General features: G+C 36.5%; 1 protein-coding gene across 1 annotated transcript in view; it reads left to right on the top strand.

Annotated features, from left to right (window-relative positions):
• PPP4R2 (protein phosphatase 4 regulatory subunit 2) overlaps nt 1-14,746 on the top strand; it is a 51,914-nt gene that overhangs the window by 19,851 nt on the left and 17,317 nt on the right. The gene's annotated exons all lie outside the window — the stretch shown is intronic.

The raw sequence follows: 14,746 nt of genomic DNA, 5'->3' as shown, positions 1-14,746 counted from the left end.
AGTTTGCATGTTCTCTCCCACTCACTCTGAAATAAGTAAAAACTTGAAAAAGTTTAACCTCAGAGTCTCTGTCACCCAGAAAAAGACATTTTAAAATTGAAACTAAGATAAATTTTATTCATTAGTATGTTTTTTTTTTTTCTGTTTTAGTATCTCTGAAATCGAATGTCTTTCAGATACCAGTAGTAGTCTAGGATTCTTAAAATCTTGGAGAATCTTAAAATTGATCCTGATTTAGATTTGATGAATATAGTGTAGTTAGCTCTTTGAAGTTTTAGGAGAAGCACATATTTAAGTATTGGATAGCTAGTGCAGTTTGGAAGTATCATTCATTCTTGAAAGAATGGCTTCTGAGTATTCAGTGTAAGGTTGAATTAATTATTGACTTGTATAAAGTCAAAAGGTTTTAAGAAATACAAGTATTTAGTTTTTTATATTTAGTTGGTAGTCTTCAAAAGTTCAGGTTGTTATAAGGTTTTTTTTAAGAGGGGAAGGAGGAAAGAAAGCAGAGCGCACCTGTGTGTGGTCCATGAGTGGGTAGAGGGAGAATCTGATTCCCCACTTAGCAAGGAGCCGGATTTGGGGTTTGATCCCAGGACCTGGAGATCAGGACCTGAGCCCAAGGCAAATGCTTAACCTACTGAGCCACTTAGGTGCCCCAGGTTGTTTTAAGGGTTTGTGGATAAAATCATATCCTTAGGGGATCCCTGGGTGGCTCAGAGGTATAGCACCTGCCTTTGGCCCAGGACGTGATCCAGGAGTCCCGGGATCAAGTCCTGTGTCGGGCTTCTGGCATGGGTCCTGCTTCTCCCTCTGCCTGTGTCTCTGCTTCTCTCTCTCTCTCTCTCTCTCATGAATAAATAAATAAAATCTTGAAAAAAATCATATCCTTATTTAGGACTTTTCGATATTTTGCTTTTTAAAAATTTATTGTTGAACAGTATAAAACTTAAAATTCTAGAATCGTCTTAATGGGATGAAGATTTCTAAGTGTGCTGATTTTTGAAATTACTGAATTTCTTATTGATGTTAGGTATAGAGTATTAAATGCGGCTGGATATTTAAAATGTAGTTTTTATTAAAAAGTAGGATACCTGTGTAAAACAATTTGAACAGTGCATTTTTTTCTTAAAAGAAGTGACAGTTCCTCCATTTTTGTGCCCCAGAATTTGCTGAATTTTTATATTCACCAAGTAAAATACAAAATGGAAGTGAGAATTTAGTGGCTTAAAAAAAAAAGCTACCAGGAAAACTAAAAAATACCTGGGCAAACCTTGTGTTCTAAGGAATTAAATTCATATGTTTCAGGAATAGTTGGAAATGAAATGCCAATGTCCTTTTAAAAATACTATTTGGATCAACTTTGCTTTCTAGTATTCAGTTTGAATATTTTTATTTCTCTCTCAGAAAATTTTACCATCAGTAACTTAATTTTTCCTATTTTATAATTTCTGACTTTTATTTATTTTTATTTTTTATTATTATTTTTTAAAGGAATTATTTATTTATTCATGAGGGACACAGAGAGAGAGAGAGGCACAAACACAGGCAGAGGGAGAAGCAGGCTCCATACAGGGAGCCTGATGTGGGACTCGATCCTGGGTCTCCAGGATCACACCCTGGGCTGAAGGCAGCACTAAATCTCTGAGCCACCCGGGCTGCCTTCATTTCTGACTTTTAAATAATTACCTTTTTAAATATTTTCTATTTTTTATACTCACATCAAAAAGAAAAACTTTATAGATATGATTGAAATGTACAATCTCCAGACTTACAAATTCATAAATATATACATTTCTAATTTCTGACCTAGGAAAATTAAGCTTTAGGTTGCTGTAGGAACATCATAATATTTTGAGGACCTTAGGTATTTATATTGAAAAGATAAAATTGAAACTATAATGAAGGGATGAGCTGCTAATAAAGAAGAAAATAACAAAGTTACTTTATAGTAGTGATATGTCATAAAGAGATTGGCAGTTTATATAACAATATAGAGGGTCTTTGACATTCTGGAGAATTACATGCAGAGAACAAAGCTAAAATCCCAAATCTCTGAATACCATGGATAGTCTGCTGGACTGAAGATGGCTCATTTGGCAGTGTCCACTTAGACTTGAATTAATTTATTAGAGTCGCACCATTTTAAATATTAAAATATAAGAAGTCAACTTTGAAGTTGTAATTTGAAAATCCAGAAAAGGCTTTTTTCTCAGCTCAGATTTCTGCTTAAAGATTGAGCATTAAAGATGTAATCCTCAAAGAATATATGACTTTTTGAAAGAATCAAATTAATTTAAAACTTTTACTTGCAAGCAGAACAGACTGATTTTGGATCTCTCAAGCCCAGAAGAAGATAAGAGAAAAGACAAAGATTTATTTGAAGGATACTGAGGTAGAACTTAGCATCACGGGTTGAGTTAAAATAACCAAGCCAAGGATATGAGAATGGGCTACCTCAGGCTGGACTAGAAGTTGCTGGATGTTTCTTTTAGGTTCCTGACAAAGGGGTGATTTAGTCCAGTAATTTCCAGTCTGTGTTCTCCATATTTCACATTTCTGGGGGGGAAATGTCCAGTTGGCTGGCCCTGAGATTAATCCACTTTTTGCAAGGGCAAGTGATGTGGACAGGGAAACAATTGATTCCTGGAGGATCATCACATACCTTTCTAAGAAAGTGGCAACTGTGAGCTGGGGAGCCAACCTCATTAGTATGTGCTGTAACCAGCATAAATACATGCATATACGGTGTCCCTAGTTCATACAGATAAAGTGTTAAAGTTGTTATCCTAAAATGGTTAAGGAGATTATAACTGTGATTTGTAAGAAAGAACCTCTATTCTTTTATGTTTAGAAATTTTTCATTTTTACTAACATCTCTGAATTGTTGAAATGCTTATAAATTGAAGCCTAGCTTTTGCCTACGTTCCTATCATAGTATTTCTGTAACAAAAGACAAGTTTTTTCCCCAAGGAAAAATTCTGTTGGATGATGCTTAGCTTCATGGAACCTCACAAGTGGAGAAAAAGAGTCTAGAACCTAGTGATTATGGTCTGGGCAGAATATAATAGTTGCTTTAAGATAATAACGTACTTCAGGAGCAGTAGAGTAAGAAGTTGTTTTCTGAGGATTAGGGAGAGCTTCCTACATGAAGTAGTTTAGCTCAATCCACCTAGAGGGGAAAATGAGCAAAGGAATATCAGGAAAAAGTGTGTGGTATGAAGGTATATCTTGCTGATACTACATAAAATTTTAGAAAATTTTAGAAAGACCTTACAAGTTATTGAAGGTTTTTTTTTTTTTTTTTTTCTTTTAGCAGAGGAGAGATAAAGCAGAACTTTGCCTTGGGGAGCTGGAATCTAATTTAGGTGAGCTAGGGAAAACACTTAAGAGACTATTATGGGAGTTTAGGATAGAGGAAATGAGAACTTGAAATAGGACATCGTTAGTGGGAATCGACATGAAGATTCTCAAACATTGGGTTACTGTTCTGTAGACATTATCAATCATTCTCATCTTGATTTTCTTTGTAGGCTTTTCTAAATAGTTTCCTAAACTTCAGTTTTACTTGTCCTGTTTAGTCTCTAAGCTGTGTTATTAGCAGTGGTCTTGCTACAGTGTAAATATGTTCTGTGATTAAAATTTAATGCACCTTCCTCAAGTTGAAATTTAAAATCTTTATCATGACGTTTTAAGATGTATATTATAGGATTGTGCCTCTGCTTAAAACTTGCGCTTCCCCAGGTTGCTCCCTTTTTTTCTGCTTTCCTAAACTACTTAAAGTTCTCTGGTGAAGCCTGCTCTCTCACCTCAGTGACTTTGCACATACTCTTCCCTGCTGGAAGAGAGGCTTCTCTTTTCCTTTGTGCTCATCTTTTTAAGATATATATTAAAAGTCTGGATGTAGGCAAGTCTTGTTTCCACCATTGGATGTATAGATTTTGTTTGCTCTCCTTTTTGTTTAGATTGTGAATTCCCTGAGGGCACCTAGACTCATTGGTATCTTTTCCTACTACAGAGTAGCTTCCAGTTGCATATTTCCCTGCCTGCCCTTCTTCCCTCCCTCCCTCCTTTTCTTCCTTTTCCTTCTTTGTCTGTAACTAGATGTCATGACTTTCTAGGAGTATGGATTCTGAAGCCAAAATGCCTAGGTTAAAATCCTGGCTCTGCCACTTACTAGTTGTGCAACCATAGGCAAACAAAAACTCTTTGTTTCTTAGTTGCCCACTGGTGATAAGATTGGTGAAATAATACTGCCTAACTCATAGGGTGGTTGTAAGGATTGAATTAATATGTCCAAAGTGCTGAGACCAGTGATTGACATTAGTGGTTACACGTTTGCTCCAATTTCTGTTATGCGTTGCAGTTCAAATATGAATCTGTATTCCTATTGCAAAAACAGTTGCACAATCAGTACTTCCCAAATCTGTTTGGTAACTGGTATTTTCCTGATTTTTTTTTTTCCTATTGTAGGTGGGTTGTATTATTCTCACCAAAGCAGGCTTCAGGATATTCACCAAATAATTAAACACTTTTGTCAGACATATTTTCTGATAGTTGTGATATATATGGACACACACATATATATTGGTGAACAAATGTGTAGACATATAGTAAATACAATAAATTATGTTACTTACTTGTAAAGGCAATAGAAAAATGAGGGTAGGCAAATGAGCGTTAAGGGTGGAGGAACTTGTAATTTTAAATACGGTAATTTAAAATACTCAGCCTTATATAGTAGAAGAGCATTCCAGGCAGAGGAATCTTCCTGCACAAAAGTCCTTAAGAGTGTGTCCTGCCTTTTCACAGGCTAACAAGGAGGTCACAATGGCTGGAATACATTGACTAGGGACAGAAGGTCAGAGAAGTAAAGGGGATTAGATTTAGTTTATGTAAGACATTGGGGACCATTGTAAAGACTTTGGACTTTACTCTGGATGAAGTCAGGAGCCATTGTGGAGTTTTCTGTAGGTAAGTGACATTAGGTTTAAGATGATTGTTTTAAGAATGGCTGTGCTGAGAATATACTTTAGGTAAAATAAGCTAGAAGCAGGGTTTGTTGAAGATGAAGATAATGATATTATTGAAGAAAGACAATGGCTCAGGTAGCTGGGGGTGGTGAGGTTTAGTCATCATATTCTTTATATATTTTGAAGGTACAACTTCACAGGATTTCCTGTAGATAGGCTGTGGTGTATGAAAGAAAGGAGTCAAAAATGACTCAAGGGTTTTGCCTAAGCAGCTAAAAGAATTTCATCATACCTGCAATGGGAAAGGCTGTGGCAGGGGCAATATATAGGAAAGATCAGGAGTTGAGTTTTGGACATGCTGAATTTTATATTAATGTGGAGCAGGTGGATGGATGAAAGTGAGATCAGGAGACATAATTGGCATATAGATGGTATTTAAAATCTCCAGACTGGAAAAAAAAAAAAAAGGGGATCCCTGGGTGGCGCAGCGGTTTAGCGCCTGCCTTTGGCCCAGGGCGCGATCCTGGAGACCCGGGATCGAATCCCACGTCGGGCTCCCGGTGCATGGGGCCTGCTTCTCCCTCTGCCCCTGTCTCTGCCTCTCTTTCTCTCTGTGTCTATCATAAATAAATAAATAAATAAATACATACATACATACATACATACATACCTTTAAAAAAAATAAAATCTCCAGACTGGATAAGATCCCCAAGTGTGGACAGAGAAGAGATAGTCTGAGTTTTGGATTGCTCAGAATTAAGTTTGGGGAACCTGTAAAGGAAAATGAGCAACAAAGGCCAGTTATTTGAAAGAAGACCCAAGAAAATAATTAAGGAAGAATGGTCATCCATGTGAATACATTTTATAGGCCAATTAAGGATGAAATGTGTGAGAATTGACCTTTGAATTTAGCAATATGAGATCATTGATGAGTTTTATTAATAAGAGTAGATTAATTTTAGTGGTGGGGCTGAAAGCTTGATTGGAGTGGATTTGAGAGATAATGGGAGGGAGACACCTCTTAAGGAATTTTCCTGCTGAGGAGAGAAGTAAGAGGGATAGGTGGATAAGTGGAAATTTTTGAAATAGGAGAAATATCAACATATTTGCATGGTAATGGAAATGACTCATTAGAGATTAAAGAGTAGATATAGATGTAGTTGACAACATAAAGAGGAGAATTACACAAGAAATGCTCTGGAGTAGGTGCATAAATGGAGAGATTCTTAATAGATGAAAGAATTAATAGTTTATATGTGATTACAGGTGAGATTTCAGAATGTGTACCTGATCCTGCTAATAGGTGGATAAATGTGGTAGAACTCTGGAAATTTCACTGCTTTAGTTTTATAAGTGAAAACAGGAGGCAGAGTCATTGACTATGATGGTGAGGAAGAACTCAGTGGGGGTTTGAGGAGATGATATAAAGTGGTTATCTACAGGAGTCTGAGAGTAACTAAACTGGGGAAATATTTTACCTGTCAGCTTTAATAGTGTACTTGAGTCTAACTAGCATGGTGGTTAGACCATATTTATTTTCTACAACTTTCATATTCTCTCTCCTCTGTGCATTGCCATATGGGCACAGATTTGGTGGGGATTACATTTAACCAGTGGAGTTGATTTTGTGAGTACTATGAAGCCAAAGAGGGAATAGAGAGTCAACTGTATGCAAGGGGGTGATTATAATGATTATTAATTTTTTATGATTATTAATTTTAATTTTAGCTGGATAATGAAGGGAAAGGATATAAAAGGGGATGAGAGACCATAGAAAAGTGGAAGGATCAATGGATTGGAGATCCTGGTGGAGTCAAAGAATTTTTGGAGCAAGTGCAATATATTTTCTAGTTCATCGAGAACTGTAAAAAAGGTTTGACAAAACTAGATAATCTATAGGTGTTTCTTCCTATTCTCTCTTATCTGTTAGCTGCAATACTCTGTGTATTTTTTTTTTTTAAGGAAATATTTTGTTAGTGGTGGAGGGAGGAATATTGGGTAAAATTTTCTCTACTCTAATGAAGGGAATAGAGAAGTATTCTTAGGCTCAAGAGATTGCCTGAAGTTCTTATAATCTGTTGTATGACAGTACATAAGGTAAGCCCAGACATTTTATTATGGCCTAACAGAGGTCTTGGCTTACTACTCTAAGTCTTTTTTTTACTAATGCCACCTGGAAAGCTCTCTGCATAGTTCTACTGTGATATTCACAGATGTTCTCCCTGTCTTGAGTTTGAGTGCTTACTAAGTGTGACTTATTTTGCTGACAAGCACTGTCTGCTTACTCTGTTAATTACCACAGTTCTGTGAAGTAGGTACAGTTATTTCCATTTTTATAGATGGGGAAACAAAGGGATTATTTTAGATGAAAAATGAAAAAGTGACTGAGCTGAAATTTGAATTTAGCCAACCGTCTAGCTTATTTTCTTGGTTTTATCACATATAGGTAGACATTCTTGGGGTGGGGGGGTATCCATTTGTCGTTGTGTTCATATAGTTCTTGGACCAAAGTATAAATTGTCGTTGCAGTAGATGCAGTGCTTTTAATGGTCTGTTTTTCATCCTTTTGAGAGTATGTAAATACAGAAAATGCTTTCTAAGTAATTATATCTTTAATTAGCAGTTTTAGAGTAGCAAATAACTCTGGGGCATACTTTAAAACATGAATAAAAATAATCTGTATATGACATAGCACAAAAGAGACACATACCAATCTACCCAAAGCCCTTATTGCAAATACCGTCAAAGACTCTTTGAGCCTCATCTTCATACTCAAGATTTTCTGGGATGAATTCTGTATACAAAGTATACAGTAATCTCCCACCACTCGTGGATGTCTAAACTCTTTTTTATATTTCGATAACAGAAATTGTAAAGCCTTAACATTTACATACTTATATTTCAGTCTTTAAGAAAAAAAACCAAAACCCAGGATGCCTGGGTGGCTCAGTCGGTTAAGCCTCTCTCTCATTTTTTTTAAAGATTTTATTTATTTGTTCATGAGAATCACAGAGAGAAAGGCAGAGACATAGGCAGAGGGAGAAGCAGGCTCCCTGCAGCCTGATGGCAGGACTCAATCCTGGGACCCCAGGATCACAATGTGAGCCAAAGGCAGATGCTCAACCACTGAGCCAACCGTGTGCCCCAGCATCTGACTCTTGATCTCAGTTCGGGCCTTGATTTCAGGGTTGTGGGTTCAAGCCCCGCATTGGACTCCAAGCTGGGCCTGGAACCTACTTTAAAAAAAGAAAAAAACCCAACAATTAGAGATTCTTTGATCTGTACCACATGAGTTTGTCTCTGGGTCAGTGTGGAAAGATTTTTGCTGTTTTTTACCTTTACCTTTCTCAGTACATAGATTACACTTGAAAAAAATTAAGGTCACATCTCACAGCACATTTTCCTGTGGAAGTGAGTCGTGAGATAGATTTTAATGAGTGTTTTATTTTTTAAATGAATCCTCTGCATTTTAGAATTTCTCTCTACCATTAAAAAATATGTATATGCATATTATTTTATTCTTTAAATTTTGTGAGACTTTGACCTTGCAGTTCTCTCTTTCCCAGCCTTGCTAATTTTCAGGAACCAGTGTAATCCTCAACAAAAGGAATTGTGTTTTGCAGTGGTACTTGATGTGGGGGGGGGGGGGGGGGGAAGGGTACCATTTTCCACCTAGGGTCCTTTTGCCATTGTCTGGAGATATTTTTGGTTGTTACCACTCGAGGTGGGAGTGCTACTGGCATCAAGTTGTAGAGGGCAGGGACGTTGCTCAACATCCTACAAGTACAAGACAGTCCACCATAACATAGAACCCTCTAGCTGAAAATGTCAATAAACGCTAAGTTTGAGAAATTTGTCCCACTAATTAAGCTTCTTTTTCTTTTAGGTCCTATACTTTTCCACTTTGTTTTTCCATATTCTACTCATCCTTCTACATCTTTCTATTTTTCCATATTCTCATCCAGCTTATAGTTCTACTTAGTCCTGAAGCCTTTCCTAGATAGCTCTCTAAGCCTTCATTTTGTATTTCCTTTCTCTGGGTTCTCTTGTACCATCACTAAATCTCTACACCTAATGGTTTATGCTGTCCTATTTGTTTATTGTCTTTGTATCTTGTTTTATAAACTCATGTTATTAGTGGAGGATCAGGGTTCTGAGCTTCCTAATTGCCGTTGACTCTGATTAATAATGTGAGTTGGTAGAATGCAGAAAGGGCCCAGACTCTACCTATGTTCTGGCAAAGGTGACACTGAAGGAATGGACCAGTGCCTGTGGATGGGAATTTGGAATTGCTATCATATGGATTGTATGGAAAGTGATAGTAGCAGTGGTGAAAGTGGTGAGAAGAGCTACTCCCTTCGAGCAGGAAACAGAGTAGATCCATCTCAGCCACTAAGCTTGTGCTGTTAAAAACCCCAGGACCCCCTGAGTTCTGAATTGGTTGTCCTCAGCCTGAGCCTTGCGGTTAGAGGTGATGTATCTTTGGTTCAGTTGTTTATGAGGGACAAGAGGGCTCATGTTGGTATATTAGTAAATTTTAGAAAGATTTTAAGTAAGGGACCAAAGGTTAGCTAAGAGTTAAGCATAAGCAGGCTAACCAGAACACACTATTTCTTCAATTTTTTGCTTTGGTAGGGAGAGATGGGTGGGTAGAGGAAAAGTAACTTGACTCTTTAGACATGTTAGAATCCTTATGCATATGTAGGTTGCCAAAGAAGAGGCTCAAGTTCATGCTGAGGTATTAACTGAATGTATATTTTACTTCTTGAAGCTCTTTTCCATCAGATTGGATCCTTGATGTGTACAACTATCAGGAAATATTTTAATTTGAAAAATTCACTTTCAGTATTTGTATTAGAATTTTATTGCTTTGGAGCAGGTAAAATACCTTGCCATCTTCAGATAAGAGCTTCTGAGCAAGAAAATGTGTAACATTTCAAGGATAGTTTCAAAGTAGGAATAATTAGGGCAGCCCCAGTGGCGCAGCGGTTTGGCGCCACCTGGAGGCCTGGATGTGATCTTGGAGACCCGAGATTGGGTCCCACATCAGGCTCCCTGCGTGGAGCCTGCTTCTCCCTCTGCCTGTGTCTCTGCCTCTCTCTCTCTCTCTCTCTCTCACTCTCTATGAATAAATACAATCTTTGAAAAAAAAAGTAGGAATAATTAGACAAAAATTTTAGTGTCACTTTAACATTTATATAAAAACAATAGTTAAAGTTATTTTTTTTAAAGCAGTACAAAATGGGAATTCAAAAGTTATCTTCATACTTGTGTCACATAGTAATTTGCTTTCTCCATGATATCATAAGAGTAAGAAAAAGACAATTTTAAAGGGATGGGGATGGTGCTGTGCTTCTTAATGGAGGACAGTTTTTGTCTTCTGTGTAACATTTGGCAATATTTGTAGATGTTTATGGTTGTCACAACTTTTGAGACAGTGGGGATTGGTCACTACTGACTTTGGGAGATAGAGGCCAGCGATGGTGCTCAACATCCTACAGTGCACAGGACATTCTCCTGTGACAAAGAATTATCAGGCTTACAATGTCAGTGGTGCCAAAGTTGAGGAACCCCAGAATGAGAGGGTTGCAGAGGACCTATTCAGGTACAAAAGAAATCTCTTGTGACAAGTGAACACAGGTTAAAATATTCAATTTTACTAGCAGTGAATGAAATGCAAATTGAAGTGTTTTTCTACTATTAAATTGTGACAGTAATTTTGAGAGAATTTAATACTTGAATGTTGGAGGTGTTTCTATACTGATGACACTATAACGTGGTACAGCATTTCTGAGAGATTTTTGAAAGTACACTTAGAAGTTGATATTTATACTTTAGACTCCGTAATTCCACTTAGGAAATCTATCCTAAAGTAATAAACAGATGCCTCCAAAGTTGATTAGGATGTTAACCACAATTATTTTTAATTGTAATCAACTGGAAGAAAACCTAACTCTTTGAAATGGTGGTTATTAAATAATGGTGCAACTAAATGTGTTATAAATTAAAAATCCTACTCAAAGACTACTGATGATGTGACAATAGCCATAGTGAATAAAGAGGGAAAGAAAAGGGTATCAAACTAGAGCACTGTATTTTAAATAGAATTTAGTGAAAGATACACTAAAATATATTTTAATGATAATTACTGGGCAGTTTATGGGCAGTTTTCATTTTGTTTCTATTTTTTCTAATTTTTAACAACTGTACTAATATCAGAAAAAATTATTTTTACACTCTAGCAAAATTATGTAGTAGTCCTATCATTTCTTAGCGTATTTCCTGAGTAATTTGTCCTTTCCCATATACCAGGTTTCCTTTTGTGTTCTGTTTCTGGGCTCTTTGTTCTTAGATATATATGTATTTTTTTTGCTCATTTAACTGATAAAATATAATATGGTATAATCAGGAAAAGGGAATATCCTTGATTGAGGGCTCTGCTTACAGAATTTTTCTGAACTAGTAATTTGTATTTTAAAGTTCTTAAAAATGCTGTTGATATGTAAACAATTCACAGTGTGTTCTTATTTTTGCCACGTGTTTTTGCTCATGTAATTCAGCATTCAGATTAAATTTACTTGGTTTCGCTCTTCCCTGTCATGTAAAAGTCCTGACACTTTAAATCCTCCTGATTCAAATAACTGCCTTTTGAAGATTTTATAAGCCTGTCACCTTGCATGAATGATTAGCCCCCTTAAATTTCTTTTTGTTTTTATTCATTCATTCTTTACATATTTCCCGTTGATATTTGCAAATTGTATAGTGTTTGCTATCCCCTAGAGGTACTGTGACTGTGATCTCTTTTGTTAGCTTCCCCTATAGATTTTGTATGGAAAACAATGGGCTGAGTAGAAGTAATCTTAATAGAATTTGGAACTGTAAGAGGCAACCACGTTAAGGTGGTGGTTGTCACTGGCCACTAAAATGTTCTAGAACCAGCTGAAAAAAGATTTTCTGCCATTGAGCCTCTAAAAAATACTTTAACTTGAGAATTGTGAGGTAAGCATGTTTGTTTTAGTATAGACTGGTCAATTCCTATGGAGAAAAAAAGTCAGTGTGTAGTATTTCATAGGAGGATATCTTTATTAGTGATAGAGTTGTGCCTTCCCAAAGGAGAAACTGCATAAAGGAAAAGATGGAAAGGAAAGAGAAAAAGCAGAGGGAGGTGAGACTACTTTTTAAAAATTGAGTAATAAATTTCAGTAAGATAATGAGTTAATTTTAGCCAAGTAGATTAAATTATGAGTATTTTTTGGAAATTTTTATGTGGAGAAATTGATTTTAAAGTTTAAAGTGTATATTTTATGAGCATCTTTTTAGAGTTATTTTCATTTGAAAAATAAGGCGTTTTTGGTTTATTTCTAGTTTTTACTCAACTAATGAGTACATTACTAAGAAAATATTTTTTTGCCAAATTCTTAGTTGATTTGCTCATGGCCTGTTTTTGTGTTGAAATTATGTAATATTCAGGGAAGTATTTTCTGTATTTGTTTTTATTACATAGTTGTGACAAAAAGCTGCATCTTTTACATTTTTGTGTAAGTGGTTTTTCATCTATATATGGTGTAGTCACTTCTGAATTGCATCTCTTGGATCTAGTTCAAAATAACTTTTTGTTATCTTTGAAATTTAAATTACAATGTATACAAAATTCATTGTAGTTTAATGGAACTTAATTCCTATCCAAGTTAAGATCCGCATAGTTTGCTTACCTGGGCTATCTTTCCTCATCTAGCTGTTCCCATTAATGTGTGTGGCTGTTTTGTGACAGTTACTGGGGGCAGCCCCGGTGGCGCAGTGGTTTAGCACCGCCTGCAGCTCAGGGTGTGATCCTGGAGACCCTGGATTGAGTCCCAGGTCAGGCTCTGCATGGAGCCTGCTTCTCCCTCTGCCTGTGTCTCTGCCTCTCTCTCTCTCTCTCTCTGCATCTCTATGAATAAATAAATCTTAAAAAAAAAAAAAGTTACTGGAAAGGTGGGGAAAAAACTCCTCGGTGTGTAGAAATCCTAATTTGTAAAACATTATTACTTAGTGGCTTTAATAAAACAAGAAGAAATTTTAATTTAAGAAATGAAAAGTGAGGGAGGGATGCATGCACCTGGGTGGCTTAGTCGACTGAACATCAGACTCTTGATTTTGGCTGAGGTCATGAGATAGAGCCCCATATCAGGATCTGCACTGGGCAGGGAGCCTGCTTAAGACTCATTCTTCCTCTTCCTTACTCTGTTGCACTGTGTCCCCCACCCCCGCCGCCACTTATGTGCATGTGTGCACATTTGCTAAAAAAAAATTAATTAAAATTTAAAAAATGAAAAGCATAAGACTTCTCTTTCACTAGTCTTCCGTGGTGTGTTTTAGTTGAATGCTTGTGGGGAGTCCAGTGAAATTTAGAGATAAATTTTAGTAACCATTGGTAATTGTATGTTAACCAGAAATTATTATTAGGCATGTCAGAAATTAAAATGGGCTGCCTCTTCACACAAAACATTCCCAAAATAGACCAGGGAATGGAAGGAAGAGGTGATCATGCAAATCAGCTTTTAATAATCATCCTCACCAAAATTTTTTAATATTAATAAAATTTATATACCATATAATTTACTCATTTAATGGAATGGAATTGTCAAGTCACGTGTTAACTCTATCTTTAATTTTGAGGTACTGCCAAACTATTTTTCTACAGTGACTACACCATTTTGCATTCCCATCAAAAATGTATAGATTTCTAATTTCCCTACATCCTCCCCGGCACTTGTTATTGCCCCATCTTTTTTATTATTCCTACCTTAGTGGATGTAAAATGGTATCTTGTGGTTTTGATTTGTGTTTCCCTAATTGGTAATAATGTTAAGCATCTTTTAATATGTTTATTAGCCATTTATCTTCTTTGGAGAAATGCCTATGTGAATCTTTTATACAATCTTCCACACTTCTTTAAAATTTAAATTCAATTTGCCAGTATTTAGTATTAACACCCAGTGCTCATCACATCACGTGACCTCCTTAATGCCCGTCACCAGATCCCTCCTACCCACCTCCCCTTCTGCTACTATTTTTTTCCCCCCAGAGGCAGGAGCCTCTCATGGTTTATTTTCCTCTCTAATTGTTCACCACTCAGTTTCCCCCCTTCCCTTATTGTCCCTTTGACTATTTCTTAATATTCCACACATGAGTGAAACCTTAATGATAATTGTCTTCTCTGATTGACATGTTTCACTCAGCATAATACCCTCCAATTCCATCCACATTGATGTAAATAGTAGATATTCTTTCTGATGGCTGAGTCATATTCCATTGTGTATATAACATCTTTTTTATCCATTCCTCTGTTGAGGGACGACTCTGCTCCTTCCACTTTTTGGCTGTGGTGGACATTGCTATGAACATGGCTGCTGTATAGGTGTTCCGTTGTTTTACTACATCTGTATCTTTGGGGTAAATACCCAGTGGTGCAATTGCTGGGTCATAGGGTGGCTCTATTTTTAACTTCTTGAGGAACCTCCAGCTTTTTCAGAGGGGCCACACGAGCTTGTATTCCCACCAACAGTGTAAGAGGTTCTCCTCTTTCCACATCCTTGACAACATTTGTTTCCTGTCTTGTTAATTTTAGCCATTCTCATTAAAAGAGTATAAAGTGGTATTGTATTGTGGTTTTGATTTGTATTTCCCTGATCACAAGTGACAGGGAACATTTTTTCAAGTGCCTGTTGACTATGTCATACTTTTCTATTGGGGTACATATACATAACATATGTATACATAACACATCTTGC

This window comes from Vulpes vulpes, chromosome 9, assembly GCF_048418805.1.
Source record: "Vulpes vulpes isolate BD-2025 chromosome 9, VulVul3, whole genome shotgun sequence".
NCBI classification, from domain to species: domain Eukaryota; kingdom Metazoa; phylum Chordata; class Mammalia; order Carnivora; family Canidae; genus Vulpes; species Vulpes vulpes.
This window is presented reverse-complemented; position numbering and strand designations above follow the sequence as displayed.